Source organism: Giraffa tippelskirchi, chromosome 11, assembly GCF_054371585.1.
Source record: "Giraffa tippelskirchi isolate mGirTip1 chromosome 11, T2T-mGirTip1v1.2.pri, whole genome shotgun sequence".
NCBI classification, from domain to species: domain Eukaryota; kingdom Metazoa; phylum Chordata; class Mammalia; order Artiodactyla; family Giraffidae; genus Giraffa; species Giraffa tippelskirchi.
Genome location: NC_137285.1, coordinates 69,645,001 through 69,658,083, shown reverse-complemented (window position 1 = coordinate 69,658,083; position 13,083 = coordinate 69,645,001).

The window sequence follows — 13,083 nt, the reverse complement described above, 5'->3', positions numbered from 1 at the left end:
GCGGCTGGGCGCCATAGGTCGCGAGTGCGAGAGGCCCGGCCGACAGGTGGACACGCGGGCACCGCCAGCTCGGCGGCAGAGTGAGGGAAGGGGGGGGAGGGGCAGACACCCTGACAACCGGGCGACGGGCACGTGCTGGCGGCTCGGCGGGCGAGGTCGCGAGTGGGAGAGGCCCGGCCGACAGCTGGACCCGCGGGCACCGCCAGCTCGGCGGCAGAGTGAGGGAAGGAGGGAGGAGGGGCGGAGTCCCTGCCAGGCGGGCGACGCGCGCGCGCTGGCGGCTCGGCGGCAGAGGTCGCGAGTGCGAGAGGCCCGGCCGACAGGTGGACACGCGGGCACCGCCAGCTCGGCGGCAGAGTGAGGGAAGGGGGGGAGGGGCAGACAGCCTGACAGCCGGGCGACGGGCGCGCGCTGCCGGCTCGGCGGGCGAGGTCGCGAGTGGGAGAGGCCCTGCCCGCAGGTGCACCCGCGGGCACCCGCAGCTCGTCGACAGGGTTAGGGAAGGGGGGGACTTAGGGAAGGGGGGGAGGGGCTAGAACCCCGTCGGGCTCGTCGACCCGCGGCTCCAAGCGGCTCTGCGGCCGAGTTAGGGGAGGAGGGGTGGAGGGGCAGACAGCCTGACAGCCGGGCGACGGGCGCGCGCTGCCGGCTCGGCGGGCGAGGTCGCGAGTGGGAGAGGCCCTGCCCGCAGGTGGACCCGCGGGCACCCGCAGCTCGTCGACAGGGTTAGGGAAGGGGGGGAGGGGATAGAGCCCCGTCGGGCTCGTCGACCCGCGGCTCCTGGCGGCTCTGCGGCCGAGTTAGGGAAGGGGGGGGAGGGGCAGACTCCCTGCCAGGCGGGCGACGCGCGCGCGCTGGCGGCTGGGCGCCATAGGTCGCGAGTGCGAGAGGCCCGGCCGACAGGTGGACACGCGGGCACCGCCAGCTCGGCGGCAGAGTGAGGGAAGGGGGGGGAGGGGCAGACACCCTGACACCCGGGCGACGGGCGCGCGCTGGCGGCTCGGCGGGCGAGGTCGCGAGTGGGAGAGGCCCGGCCGACAGCTGGACCCGCGGGCACCGCCAGCTCGGCGGCAGAGTGAGGGAAGGAGGGAGGAGGGGCGGAGTCCCTGCCAGGCGGGCGACGCGCGCGCGCTGGCGGCTCGGCGGCAGAGGTCGCGAGTGCGAGAGGCCCGGCCGACAGGTGGACACGCGGGAACCGCCAGCTCGGCGGCAGAGTGAGGGAAGGAGGGAGGAGGGGCGGAGTCCCTGCCAGGCGGGCGACGCGCGCGCGCTGGCGGCTCGGCGCCAGAGGTCGCGAGTGCGAGAGGCCCGGCCGACAGGTGGACACGCGGGCACCGCCAGCTCGGCGGCAGAGTGAGGGAAGGGGGGGAGGGGCAGACAGCCTGACAAGCGGGCGACGGGCGCGCGCTGGCGCCTCGGCTGGCGAGGTCGCGAGTGGGAGAGGCCCTGCCCGCAGGTGGACACGCGGGCACCCGCAGCTCGTCGAGAGTTAGGGAAGGGGGGAAGTCAGGGAAGGGGGGGAGGGGATAGAACCCCGTCGGGCTCGTCGACCCGCGGCTCCTGGCGGCTCTGCGGCCGAGTTAGGGGAGGAGTGGGGGAGGGGCAGACAGCCTGACAGCCGGGCGACGGGCGCGCGCTGGCGGCTCGGCGGGCGAGGTCGCGAGTGGGAGAGGCCCTGCCCGCAGGTGCACCCGCGGGCACCCGCAGCTCGTCGACAGGGTTAGGGAAGGGGGGGAGTTAGGGAAGGGGGGGAGGGGCTAGAACCCCGTCGGGCTCGTCGACCCGCGGCTCCAAGCGGCTCTGCGGCCGAGTTAGGGGAGGAGGGGGGGAGGGGCAGACAGCCTGACAGCCGGGCGACGGGCGCGCGCTGCCGGCTCGGCGGGCGAGGTCGCGAGTGGGAGAGGCCCTGCCCGCAGGTGGACCCGCGGGCACCCGCAGCTCGTCGACAGGGTTAGGGAAGGGGGGGAGGGGATAGAGCCCCGTCGGGCTCGTCGACCCGCGGCTCCTGGCGGCTCTGCGGCCGAGTTAGGGAAGGGGGGGGAGGGGCAGACTCCCTGCCAGGCGGGCGACGCGCGCGCGCTGGCGGCTGGGCGCCATAGGTCGCGAGTGCGAGAGGCCCGGCCGACAGGTGGACACGCGGGCACCGCCAGCTCGGCGGCAGAGTGAGGGAAGGGGGGGGAGGGGCAGACACCCTGACACCCGGGCGACGGGCGCGCGCTGGCGGCTCGGCGGGCGAGGTCGCGAGTGGGAGAGGCCCGGCCGACAGCTGGACCCGCGGGCACCGCCAGCTCGGCGGCAGAGTGAGGGAAGGAGGGAGGAGGGGCGGAGTCCCTGCCAGGCGGGCGACGCGCGCGCGCTGGCGGCTCGGCGGCAGAGGTCGCGAGTGCGAGAGGCCCGGCCGACAGGTGGACACGCGGGCACCGCCAGCTCGGCGGCAGAGTGAGGGAAGGAGGGAGGAGGGGCGGAGTCCCTGCCAGGCGGGCGACGCGCGCGCGCTGGCGGCTCGGCGCCAGAGGTCGCGAGTGCGAGAGGCCCGGCCGACAGGTGGACACGCGGGCACCGCCAGCTCGGCGGCAGAGTGAGGGAAGGGGGGGAGGGGCAGACAGCCTGACAAGCGGGCGACGGGCGCGCGCTGGCGCCTCGGCTGGCGAGGTCGCGAGTGGGAGAGGCCCTGCCCGCAGGTGGACACGCGGGCACCCGCAGCTCGTCGAGAGTTAGGGAAGGGGGGAAGTCAGGGAAGGGGGGGAGGGGATAGAACCCCGTCGGGCTCGTCGACCCGCGGCTCCTGGCGGCTCTGCGGCCGAGTTAGGGGAGGAGTGGGGGAGGGGCAGACAGCCTGACAGCCGGGCGACGGGCGCGCGCTGGCGGCTCGGCGGGCGAGGTCGCGAGTGGGAGAGGCCCTGCCCGCAGGTGCACCCGCGGGCACCCGCAGCTCGTCGACAGGGTTAGGGAAGGGGGGGAGTTAGGGAAGGGGGGGAGGGGCTAGAACCCCGTCGGGTTCGTCGACCCGCGGCTCCAAGCGGCTCTGCGGCCGAGTTAGGGGAGGAGGGGGGGAGGGGCAGACAGCCTGACAGCCGGGCGACGGGCGCGCGCTGCCGGCTCGGCGGGCGAGGTCGCGAGTGGGAGAGGCCCGGCCGACAGCTGGACCCGCGGGCACCGCCAGCTCGGCGGCAGAGTGAGGGAAGGAGGGAGGAGGGGCGGAGTCCCTGCCAGGCGGGCGACGCGCGCGCGCTGGCGGCTCGGCGGCAGAGGTCGCGAGTGCGAGAGGCCCGGCCGACAGGTGGACACGCGGGCACCGCCAGCTCGGCGGCAGAGTGAGGGAAGGGGGGGAGGGGCAGACAGCCTGACAGCCGGGCGACGGGCGCGCGCTGCCGGCTCGGCGGGCGAGGTCGCGAGTGGGAGAGGCCCTGCCCGCAGGTGCACCCGCGGGCACCCGCAGCTCGTCGACAGGGTTAGGGAAGGGGGGGAGTTAGGGAAGGGGGGGAGGGGCTAGAACCCCGTCGGGCTCGTCGACCCGCGGCTCCAAGCTGCTCTGCGGCCGAGTTAGGGGAGGAGGGGGGGAGGGGCAGACAGCCTGACAGCCGGGCGACGGGCGCGCGCTGCCGGCTCGGCGGGCGAGGTCGCGAGTGGGAGAGGCCCTGCCCGCAGGTGGACCCGCGGGCACCCGCAGCTCGTCGACAGGGTTAGGGAAGGGGGGGAGGGGATAGAGCCCCGTCGGGCTCGTCGACCCGCGGCTCCTGGCGGCTCTGCGGCCGAGTTAGGGAAGGGGGGGGAGGGGCAGACTCCCTGCCAGGCGGGCGACGCGCGCGCGCTGGCGGCTGGGCGCCATAGGTCGCGAGTGCGAGAGGCCCGGCCGACAGGTGGACACGCGGGCACCGCCAGCTCGGCGGCAGAGTGAGGGAAGGGGGGGGAGGGGCAGACACCCTGACACCCGGGCGACGGGCGCGCGCTGGCGGCTCGGCGGGCGAGGTCGCGAGTGGGAGAGGCCCGGCCGACAGCTGGACCCGCGGGCACCGCCAGCTCGGCGGCAGAGTGAGGGAAGGAGGGAGGAGGGGCGGAGTCCCTGCCAGGCGGGCGACGCGCGCGCGCTGGCGGCTCGGCGGCAGAGGTCGCGAGTGCGAGAGGCCCGGCCGACAGGTGGACACGCGGGCACCGCCAGCTCGGCGGCAGAGTGAGGGAAGGAGGGAGGAGGGGCGGAGTCCCTGCCAGGCGGGCGACGCGCGCGCGCTGGCGGCTCGGCGCCAGAGGTCGCGAGTGCGAGAGGCCCGGCAGACAGGTGGACACGCGGGCACCGCCAGCTCGGCGTCAGAGTGAGGGAAGGGGGGGAGGGGCAGACAGCCTGACAACCGGGCGACGGGCGCGCGCTGGCGCCTCGGCCTGCGAGGTCGCGAGTGGGAGAGGCCCTGCCCGCAGGTGGACACGCGGGCACCCGCAGCTCGTCGAGAGTTAGGGAAGGGGGGAAGTCAGGGAAGGGGGGGAGGGGATAGAACCCCGTCGGGCTCGTCGACCCGCGGCTCCTGGCGGCTCTGCGGCCGAGTTAGGGGAGGAGTGGGGGAGGGGCAGACAGCCTGACAGCCGGGCGACGGGCGCGCGCTGGCGGCTCGGCGGGCGAGGTCGCGAGTGGGAGAGGCCCTGCCCGCAGGTGCACCCGCGGGCACCCGCAGCTCGTCGACAGGGTTAGGGAAGGGGGGGACTTAGGGAAGGGGGGGAGGGGCTAGAACCCCGTCGGGCTCGTCGACCCGCGGCTCCAAGCGGCTCTGCGGCCGAGTTAGGGGAGGAGGGGGGGAGGGGCAGACAGCCTGACAGCCGGGCGACGGGCGCGCGCTGCCGGCTCGGCGGGCGAGGTCGCGAGTGGGAGAGGCCCTGCCCGCAGGTGGACCCGCGGGCACCCGCAGCTCGTCGACAGGGTTAGGGAAGGGGGGGAGGGGATAGAGCCCCGTCGGGCTCGTCGACCCGCGGCTCCTGGCGGCTCTGCGGCCGAGTTAGGGAAGGGGGGGGAGGGGCAGACTCCCTGCCAGGCGGGCGACGCGCGCGCGCTGGCGGCTGGGCGCCATAGGTCGCGAGTGCGAGAGGCCCGGCCGACAGGTGGACACGCGGGCACCGCCAGCTCGGCGGCAGAGTGAGGGAAGGGGGGGGAGGGGCAGACACCCTGACAACCGGGCGACGGGCACGTGCTGGCGGCTCGGCGGGCGAGGTCGCGAGTGGGAGAGGCCCGGCCGACAGCTGGACCCGCGGGCACCGCCAGCTCGGCGGCAGAGTGAGGGAAGGAGGGAGGAGGGGCGGAGTCCCTGCCAGGCGGGCGACGCGCGCGCGCTGGCGGCTCGGCGGCAGAGGTCGCGAGTGCGAGAGGCCCGGCCGACAGGTGGACACGCGGGCACCGCCAGCTCGGCGGCAGAGTGAGGGAAGGGGGGGAGGGGCAGACAGCCTGACAGCCGGGCGACGGGCGCGCGCTGCCGGCTCGGCGGGCGAGGTCGCGAGTGGGAGAGGCCCTGCCCGCAGGTGCACCCGCGGGCACCCGCAGCTCGTCGACAGGGTTAGGGAAGGGGGGGACTTAGGGAAGGGGGGGAGGGGCTAGAACCCCGTCGGGCTCGTCGACCCGCGGCTCCAAGCGGCTCTGCGGCCGAGTTAGGGGAGGAGGGGTGGAGGGGCAGACAGCCTGACAGCCGGGCGACGGGCGCGCGCTGCCGGCTCGGCGGGCGAGGTCGCGAGTGGGAGAGGCCCTGCCCGCAGGTGGACCCGCGGGCACCCGCAGCTCGTCGACAGGGTTAGGGAAGGGGGGGAGGGGATAGAGCCCCGTCGGGCTCGTCGACCCGCGGCTCCTGGCGGCTCTGCGGCCGAGTTAGGGAAGGGGGGGGAGGGGCAGACTCCCTGCCAGGCGGGCGACGCGCGCGCGCTGGCGGCTGGGCGCCATAGGTCGCGAGTGCGAGAGGCCCGGCCGACAGGTGGACACGCGGGCACCGCCAGCTCGGCGGCAGAGTGAGGGAAGGGGGGGGAGGGGCAGACACCCTGACACCCGGGCGACGGGCGCGCGCTGGCGGCTCGGCGGGCGAGGTCGCGAGTGGGAGAGGCCCGGCCGACAGCTGGACCCGCGGGCACCGCCAGCTCGGCGGCAGAGTGAGGGAAGGAGGGAGGAGGGGCGGAGTCCCTGCCAGGCGGGCGACGCGCGCGCGCTGGCGGCTCGGCGGCAGAGGTCGCGAGTGCGAGAGGCCCGGCCGACAGGTGGACACGCGGGAACCGCCAGCTCGGCGGCAGAGTGAGGGAAGGAGGGAGGAGGGGCGGAGTCCCTGCCAGGCGGGCGACGCGCGCGCGCTGGCGGCTCGGCGCCAGAGGTCGCGAGTGCGAGAGGCCCGGCCGACAGGTGGACACGCGGGCACCGCCAGCTCGGCGGCAGAGTGAGGGAAGGGGGGGAGGGGCAGACAGCCTGACAAGCGGGCGACGGGCGCGCGCTGGCGCCTCGGCTGGCGAGGTCGCGAGTGGGAGAGGCCCTGCCCGCAGGTGGACACGCGGGCACCCGCAGCTCGTCGAGAGTTAGGGAAGGGGGGAAGTCAGGGAAGGGGGGGAGGGGATAGAACCCCGTCGGGCTCGTCGACCCGCGGCTCCTGGCGGCTCTGCGGCCGAGTTAGGGGAGGAGTGGGGGAGGGGCAGACAGCCTGACAGCCGGGCGACGGGCGCGCGCTGGCGGCTCGGCGGGCGAGGTCGCGAGTGGGAGAGGCCCTGCCCGCAGGTGCACCCGCGGGCACCCGCAGCTCGTCGACAGGGTTAGGGAAGGGGGGGAGTTAGGGAAGGGGGGGAGGGGCTAGAACCCCGTCGGGCTCGTCGACCCGCGGCTCCAAGCGGCTCTGCGGCCGAGTTAGGGGAGGAGGGGGGGAGGGGCAGACAGCCTGACAGCCGGGCGACGGGCGCGCGCTGCCGGCTCGGCGGGCGAGGTCGCGAGTGGGAGAGGCCCTGCCCGCAGGTGGACCCGCGGGCACCCGCAGCTCGTCGACAGGGTTAGGGAAGGGGGGGAGGGGATAGAGCCCCGTCGGGCTCGTCGACCCGCGGCTCCTGGCGGCTCTGCGGCCGAGTTAGGGAAGGGGGGGGAGGGGCAGACTCCCTGCCAGGCGGGCGACGCGCGCGCGCTGGCGGCTGGGCGCCATAGGTCGCGAGTGCGAGAGGCCCGGCCGACAGGTGGACACGCGGGCACCGCCAGCTCGGCGGCAGAGTGAGGGAAGGGGGGGGAGGGGCAGACACCCTGACACCCGGGCGACGGGCGCGCGCTGGCGGCTCGGCGGGCGAGGTCGCGAGTGGGAGAGGCCCGGCCGACAGCTGGACCCGCGGGCACCGCCAGCTCGGCGGCAGAGTGAGGGAAGGAGGGAGGAGGGGCGGAGTCCCTGCCAGGCGGGCGACGCGCGCGCGCTGGCGGCTCGGCGGCAGAGGTCGCGAGTGCGAGAGGCCCGGCCGACAGGTGGACACGCGGGCACCGCCAGCTCGGCGGCAGAGTGAGGGAAGGAGGGAGGAGGGGCGGAGTCCCTGCCAGGCGGGCGACGCGCGCGCGCTGGCGGCTCGGCGCCAGAGGTCGCGAGTGCGAGAGGCCCGGCCGACAGGTGGACACGCGGGCACCGCCAGCTCGGCGGCAGAGTGAGGGAAGGGGGGGAGGGGCAGACAGCCTGACAAGCGGGCGACGGGCGCGCGCTGGCGCCTCGGCTGGCGAGGTCGCGAGTGGGAGAGGCCCTGCCCGCAGGTGGACACGCGGGCACCCGCAGCTCGTCGAGAGTTAGGGAAGGGGGGAAGTCAGGGAAGGGGGGGAGGGGATAGAACCCCGTCGGGCTCGTCGACCCGCGGCTCCTGGCGGCTCTGCGGCCGAGTTAGGGGAGGAGTGGGGGAGGGGCAGACAGCCTGACAGCCGGGCGACGGGCGCGCGCTGGCGGCTCGGCGGGCGAGGTCGCGAGTGGGAGAGGCCCTGCCCGCAGGTGCACCCGCGGGCACCCGCAGCTCGTCGACAGGGTTAGGGAAGGGGGGGAGTTAGGGAAGGGGGGGAGGGGCTAGAACCCCGTCGGGTTCGTCGACCCGCGGCTCCAAGCGGCTCTGCGGCCGAGTTAGGGGAGGAGGGGGGGAGGGGCAGACAGCCTGACAGCCGGGCGACGGGCGCGCGCTGCCGGCTCGGCGGGCGAGGTCGCGAGTGGGAGAGGCCCGGCCGACAGCTGGACCCGCGGGCACCGCCAGCTCGGCGGCAGAGTGAGGGAAGGAGGGAGGAGGGGCGGAGTCCCTGCCAGGCGGGCGACGCGCGCGCGCTGGCGGCTCGGCGGCAGAGGTCGCGAGTGCGAGAGGCCCGGCCGACAGGTGGACACGCGGGCACCGCCAGCTCGGCGGCAGAGTGAGGGAAGGGGGGGAGGGGCAGACAGCCTGACAGCCGGGCGACGGGCGCGCGCTGCCGGCTCGGCGGGCGAGGTCGCGAGTGGGAGAGGCCCTGCCCGCAGGTGCACCCGCGGGCACCCGCAGCTCGTCGACAGGGTTAGGGAAGGGGGGGAGTTAGGGAAGGGGGGGAGGGGCTAGAACCCCGTCGGGCTCGTCGACCCGCGGCTCCAAGCTGCTCTGCGGCCGAGTTAGGGGAGGAGGGGGGGAGGGGCAGACAGCCTGACAGCCGGGCGACGGGCGCGCGCTGCCGGCTCGGCGGGCGAGGTCGCGAGTGGGAGAGGCCCTGCCCGCAGGTGGACCCGCGGGCACCCGCAGCTCGTCGACAGGGTTAGGGAAGGGGGGGAGGGGATAGAGCCCCGTCGGGCTCGTCGACCCGCGGCTCCTGGCGGCTCTGCGGCCGAGTTAGGGAAGGGGGGGGAGGGGCAGACTCCCTGCCAGGCGGGCGACGCGCGCGCGCTGGCGGCTGGGCGCCATAGGTCGCGAGTGCGAGAGGCCCGGCCGACAGGTGGACACGCGGGCACCGCCAGCTCGGCGGCAGAGTGAGGGAAGGGGGGGGAGGGGCAGACACCCTGACACCCGGGCGACGGGCGCGCGCTGGCGGCTCGGCGGGCGAGGTCGCGAGTGGGAGAGGCCCGGCCGACAGCTGGACCCGCGGGCACCGCCAGCTCGGCGGCAGAGTGAGGGAAGGAGGGAGGAGGGGCGGAGTCCCTGCCAGGCGGGCGACGCGCGCGCGCTGGCGGCTCGGCGGCAGAGGTCGCGAGTGCGAGAGGCCCGGCCGACAGGTGGACACGCGGGCACCGCCAGCTCGGCGGCAGAGTGAGGGAAGGAGGGAGGAGGGGCGGAGTCCCTGCCAGGCGGGCGACGCGCGCGCGCTGGCGGCTCGGCGCCAGAGGTCGCGAGTGCGAGAGGCCCGGCAGACAGGTGGACACGCGGGCACCGCCAGCTCGGCGTCAGAGTGAGGGAAGGGGGGGAGGGGCAGACAGCCTGACAACCGGGCGACGGGCGCGCGCTGGCGCCTCGGCCTGCGAGGTCGCGAGTGGGAGAGGCCCTGCCCGCAGGTGGACACGCGGGCACCCGCAGCTCGTCGAGAGTTAGGGAAGGGGGGAAGTCAGGGAAGGGGGGGAGGGGATAGAACCCCGTCGGGCTCGTCGACCCGCGGCTCCTGGCGGCTCTGCGGCCGAGTTAGGGGAGGAGTGGGGGAGGGGCAGACAGCCTGACAGCCGGGCGACGGGCGCGCGCTGGCGGCTCGGCGGGCGAGGTCGCGAGTGGGAGAGGCCCTGCCCGCAGGTGCACCCGCGGGCACCCGCAGCTCGTCGACAGGGTTAGGGAAGGGGGGGACTTAGGGAAGGGGGGGAGGGGCTAGAACCCCGTCGGGCTCGTCGACCCGCGGCTCCAAGCGGCTCTGCGGCCGAGTTAGGGGAGGAGGGGGGGAGGGGCAGACAGCCTGACAGCCGGGCGACGGGCGCGCGCTGCCGGCTCGGCGGGCGAGGTCGCGAGTGGGAGAGGCCCTGCCCGCAGGTGGACCCGCGGGCACCCGCAGCTCGTCGACAGGGTTAGGGAAGGGGGGGAGGGGATAGAGCCCCGTCGGGCTCGTCGACCCGCGGCTCCTGGCGGCTCTGCGGCCGAGTTAGGGAAGGGGGGGGAGGGGCAGACTCCCTGCCAGGCGGGCGACGCGCGCGCGCTGGCGGCTGGGCGCCATAGGTCGCGAGTGCGAGAGGCCCGGCCGACAGGTGGACACGCGGGCACCGCCAGCTCGGCGGCAGAGTGAGGGAAGGGGGGGGAGGGGCAGACACCCTGACAACCGGGCGACGGGCACGTGCTGGCGGCTCGGCGGGCGAGGTCGCGAGTGGGAGAGGCCCGGCCGACAGCTGGACCCGCGGGCACCGCCAGCTCGGCGGCAGAGTGAGGGAAGGAGGGAGGAGGGGCGGAGTCCCTGCCAGGCGGGCGACGCGCGCGCGCTGGCGGCTCGGCGGCAGAGGTCGCGAGTGCGAGAGGCCCGGCCGACAGGTGGACACGCGGGCACCGCCAGCTCGGCGGCAGAGTGAGGGAAGGGGGGGAGGGGCAGACAGCCTGACAGCCGGGCGACGGGCGCGCGCTGCCGGCTCGGCGGGCGAGGTCGCGAGTGGGAGAGGCCCTGCCCGCAGGTGCACCCGCGGGCACCCGCAGCTCGTCGACAGGGTTAGGGAAGGGGGGGACTTAGGGAAGGGGGGGAGGGGCTAGAACCCCGTCGGGCTCGTCGACCCGCGGCTCCAAGCGGCTCTGCGGCCGAGTTAGGGGAGGAGGGGTGGAGGGGCAGACAGCCTGACAGCCGGGCGACGGGCGCGCGCTGCCGGCTCGGCGGGCGAGGTCGCGAGTGGGAGAGGCCCTGCCCGCAGGTGGACCCGCGGGCACCCGCAGCTCGTCGACAGGGTTAGGGAAGGGGGGGAGGGGATAGAGCCCCGTCGGGCTCGTCGACCCGCGGCTCCTGGCGGCTCTGCGGCCGAGTTAGGGAAGGGGGGGGAGGGGCAGACTCCCTGCCAGGCGGGCGACGCGCGCGCGCTGGCGGCTGGGCGCCATAGGTCGCGAGTGCGAGAGGCCCGGCCGACAGGTGGACACGCGGGCACCGCCAGCTCGGCGGCAGAGTGAGGGAAGGGGGGGGAGGGGCAGACACCCTGACACCCGGGCGACGGGCGCGCGCTGGCGGCTCGGCGGGCGAGGTCGCGAGTGGGAGAGGCCCGGCCGACAGCTGGACCCGCGGGCACCGCCAGCTCGGCGGCAGAGTGAGGGAAGGAGGGAGGAGGGGCGGAGTCCCTGCCAGGCGGGCGACGCGCGCGCGCTGGCGGCTCGGCGGCAGAGGTCGCGAGTGCGAGAGGCCCGGCCGACAGGTGGACACGCGGGAACCGCCAGCTCGGCGGCAGAGTGAGGGAAGGAGGGAGGAGGGGCGGAGTCCCTGCCAGGCGGGCGACGCGCGCGCGCTGGCGGCTCGGCGCCAGAGGTCGCGAGTGCGAGAGGCCCGGCCGACAGGTGGACACGCGGGCACCGCCAGCTCGGCGGCAGAGTGAGGGAAGGGGGGGAGGGGCAGACAGCCTGACAAGCGGGCGACGGGCGCGCGCTGGCGCCTCGGCTGGCGAGGTCGCGAGTGGGAGAGGCCCTGCCCGCAGGTGGACACGCGGGCACCCGCAGCTCGTCGAGAGTTAGGGAAGGGGGGAAGTCAGGGAAGGGGGGGAGGGGATAGAACCCCGTCGGGCTCGTCGACCCGCGGCTCCTGGCGGCTCTGCGGCCGAGTTAGGGGAGGAGTGGGGGAGGGGCAGACAGCCTGACAGCCGGGCGACGGGCGCGCGCTGGCGGCTCGGCGGGCGAGGTCGCGAGTGGGAGAGGCCCTGCCCGCAGGTGCACCCGCGGGCACCCGCAGCTCGTCGACAGGGTTAGGGAAGGGGGGGAGTTAGGGAAGGGGGGGAGGGGCTAGAACCCCGTCGGGCTCGTCGACCCGCGGCTCCAAGCGGCTCTGCGGCCGAGTTAGGGGAGGAGGGGGGGAGGGGCAGACAGCCTGACAGCCGGGCGACGGGCGCGCGCTGCCGGCTCGGCGGGCGAGGTCGCGAGTGGGAGAGGCCCTGCCCGCAGGTGGACCCGCGGGCACCCGCAGCTCGTCGACAGGGTTAGGGAAGGGGGGGAGGGGATAGAGCCCCGTCGGGCTCGTCGACCCGCGGCTCCTGGCGGCTCTGCGGCCGAGTTAGGGAAGGGGGGGGAGGGGCAGACTCCCTGCCAGGCGGGCGACGCGCGCGCGCTGGCGGCTGGGCGCCATAGGTCGCGAGTGCGAGAGGCCCGGCCGACAGGTGGACACGCGGGCACCGCCAGCTCGGCGGCAGAGTGAGGGAAGGGGGGGGAGGGGCAGACACCCTGACACCCGGGCGACGGGCGCGCGCTGGCGGCTCGGCGGGCGAGGTCGCGAGTGGGAGAGGCCCGGCCGACAGCTGGACCCGCGGGCACCGCCAGCTCGGCGGCAGAGTGAGGGAAGGAGGGAGGAGGGGCGGAGTCCCTGCCAGGCGGGCGACGCGCGCGCGCTGGCGGCTCGGCGGCAGAGGTCGCGAGTGCGAGAGGCCCGGCCGACAGGTGGACACGCGGGCACCGCCAGCTCGGCGGCAGAGTGAGGGAAGGAGGGAGGAGGGGCGGAGTCCCTGCCAGGCGGGCGACGCGCGCGCGCTGGCGGCTCGGCGCCAGAGGTCGCGAGTGCGAGAGGCCCGGCCGACAGGTGGACACGCGGGCACCGCCAGCTCGGCGGCAGAGTGAGGGAAGGGGGGGAGGGGCAGACAGCCTGACAAGCGGGCGACGGGCGCGCGCTGGCGCCTCGGCTGGCGAGGTCGCGAGTGGGAGAGGCCCTGCCCGCAGGTGGACACGCGGGCACCCGCAGCTCGTCGAGAGTTAGGGAAGGGGGGAAGTCAGGGAAGGGGGGGAGGGGATAGAACCCCGTCGGGCTCGTCGACCCGCGGCTCCTGGCGGCTCTGCGGCCGAGTTAGGGGAGGAGGGGGGGAGGGGCAGACAGCCTGACAGCCGGGCGACGGGCGCGCGCTGCCGGCTCGGCGGGCGAGGTCGCGAGTGGGAGAGGCCCTGCCCGCAGGTGGACCCGCGGGCACCCGCAGCTCGTCGACAGGGTTAGGGAAGGGGGGGAGGGGATAGAGCCCCGTCGGGCTCGTCGACCCGCGGCTCCTGGCG